General features: G+C 44.6%; 1 pseudogene; it reads left to right on the top strand.

The window, feature by feature from the left end:
- Positions 1-752: 752 nt before the first annotated feature.
- On the top strand, positions 753-2,343 carry LOC147883611 (uncharacterized; annotated as a pseudogene).
- Positions 2,344-2,788: the final 445 nt, after the last annotated feature.

The following is a 2,788-nucleotide window of genomic DNA, read 5'->3' as shown; positions in this document are numbered from 1 at the left end:
TCTAACATTATTTTTAATTTTATTTTTGTGGGGAAAAATCACTCTATTTCTAGCATATTCACTAGGACTATATGTACATGTATGCACTCACTTCAAGTTGTCATTGTTAAATCTATAGTAATCCGATTATTCTACAATTACCAATTGTGAGTACAATTGACCATTGCAGAAGCCAGTCAACAATAGCAACATAGTGCCACTACAACCTAGGAGCAACCCATCAATGGAGAAATTGCTTGGGTGCTCCTGTGACTATGCCATAGGATGTAGGTGAATGGATTTGTACTTCCTGGTTAATCGGTGAGTAGGAGCCTTTTGGGCATTTGTGATTTAGCATCTCTAGAAACTCAGCAATGTGGTAGTGTCCCAACGCTTGAAAGTGCCGAGAGATCTTCTTTGTGACTGTTAGAATGATGTTTTGAGTATTTAAGGCTATGTTTAGTCCAAATTTGTTGAGTTTCAATTGAGGGTTGACGACTAAGGCACTAGAGCCTGCCTTATAGACTAAAATTATCAATGTGCACTATATTATCATGTAACTTTTGACTTTCTTAATTAATTTCCTTTTTATTCCTAGGGAAAACAAAATCTATGCTAATAAGTGTAGCCTCCATGCTCCTTCATTCCTGAAATATATGTGGTGGGGTAGCTTGGAGAGAGCATGGTGCACAAGTCAATAAGTGGCAAGTGGCAAATGGATGAGGGTGTGACAAGTGGACGAGATGTGGGTGAATAAAAGGAGGGGAATATAGATGAACAAAAATCCAAAGGTGTTTCAAATCTTGCAATTGATAAAATGGCTCGCGTAGCTGAAGCGAGGGGAACCCCATGAAGCTTTGCAGCTCATTCATCTCCCCCGTAAACCCTCTGCAACCCCCGGCCGCGTCCTCGTCCGCATCACCACCCGCCCCGTCAACCCCACCGATCTCGTCACCACCCGCTCTGCCCACCTCCTCACCCTCCCCCCCCACCTCCTCCCTCCTGTCATCGGCAGCGAGGGCTTCGGCATCGTCGAGGAGGTTCGTCGACTCTGTGTGTGTCTCCCTAGTCTCTGTCTCTCATCTCCCTCCTTCATCCTCCTCTACTCGCTTGTTTCTCCGAATGATACGCTCTTTTGGTTTCGTGGGTCCTCCAGATCGGCGCCGGTTGTCACCAAATTCACACCCGGCCAGCGCGTCATCCCCCTCGTTTCGCTCGAGTATTACAGCGGTGGACAAGGCTCCTGGCAAGATTACATTGCTATGCGTGAAGAGCATGTTGTTGCGGCTCCAGATAGCCTCGATGATGAGACAGCTGTGCAATTCGTCATCAACCCTTGGACGGTATATGGACTTCTTGATGACCTCGCCATTCCTAAAGGAGAATACTTTCTCCAGACAGCTGCAGGTTCTGTTCTCGGCAGGTATATCCTCTCCCGCGAAAGGCGGTATTGCTTCAGGCCTCTATACACACTACTCATTTTCTCTGTGTGTACAAATGTGCAGGCAACTTATTCAGCTAGCCAAGTATTGGGGTATAAAGACAATCAATATCGTTCGAAAAGATAAATGGAAAGGACGAGCTAAAGATGCTTGGCGCGGATGAAGTGATTAACTCTGAGACGGAAGGTCAGTCTCAGGATCTACACACATGACTTGTGATTTGATCTACACTTGCAACCCCTCTATGGAGGATATAGTACGTTTTCCGGAAATGATTGCTTTCTTTGTTCCTACGAAATAAGCGCAGTACTGTAACGGGCCATAACTTTTAAAGTGCTTAAAAAGTAGTCACGAATACATAAGTCTTGCAATATACTTATACATTGACATGTTTTGCAGACATTCTTGAACGAGTCAAAGAAATTACAGGCGGGAAACTGGCTTATGCAGCGGTGTCGATGTTGTTAGCGGCTCACTCACCAAAGTGCTCTCTCTCTCTCTGCTATATTCTGTGGAATTTTGTACCTCCATCAATTGAACCAGTATCCTGCTTCTCTTGCCATTTCTTACTCCATAGAAATTTCACTAAAATGTAGCCTCATGGTGTCCCCATTTTGTATCTTCGGACGTGTGTGAAAACGTATTGAAGGCTTACTAAAAAGCATGCTCTTACGACAGACTGTGGCCGCTCACTAAGCATGGTAGACCTGATGCGAGGAGTGGAGATACGCTGGTGGGGGCTTCCAGACTACATTGCTAACGGGGAAAACTAGCTCACGTGTCTGCAGAAGTGATGAAACTGCTAGAGGAGAAGGTTCTCAGACCCCTTGCAGGCGAGAAGTTTCCCTTGGAGGATTTCAAAGCAGCTATTGAAGAATCAGAAAAAGAGAGTCGTGGGGGAAAGGTTCTTCTCATGAGCTGAAGAGGGCTTGGCATATCTTTGGGCTCCAATAGGTACGAATTGACCCTATTATATGGGTCTAAATAAAGCGTACCTAATTGACCCTATTACATGGGTCTAAATAAAGCCAAAGTAACGTTAGGTAAAGTACGTGCCATTAGTTCACATAGCCCGCTTCCTCTCACACGTTTCCATGTTTTGATCAGCTTGATACAAGTAATGTACATCCATCTTCATAGGGATTCAAACAAGAGACACACGTGCCTACAACACTGCTGCCAAGTGGCTAAGTGGCTGAGTACTAAACTGTTGTTGTTTCCCTTTCAAAGGGCTTCCAAAATAGTATCTTTCTAGTAGCTAGAGCTTTGCCCCGTTAGGGGCAGTGCTAACAAAGAGTTACTTGGGGGAGTATTCCCATCAATGAATGTTTATGTTTTAGCCATTTCTCCATGTACTTTTTTTTTTT

The sequence above is a fragment of the Dipteris shenzhenensis genome, chromosome 28 (assembly GCF_047967505.1).
Source record: "Dipteris shenzhenensis isolate YYH24624 ecotype China chromosome 28, Dip_SZ_1.0, whole genome shotgun sequence".
Taxonomy (NCBI): Eukaryota; Viridiplantae; Streptophyta; class Polypodiopsida; order Gleicheniales; family Dipteridaceae; genus Dipteris; species Dipteris shenzhenensis.
Note: the sequence above shows the minus strand (reverse complement) of the source record. Positions and strands in the feature narration are given on the sequence as shown.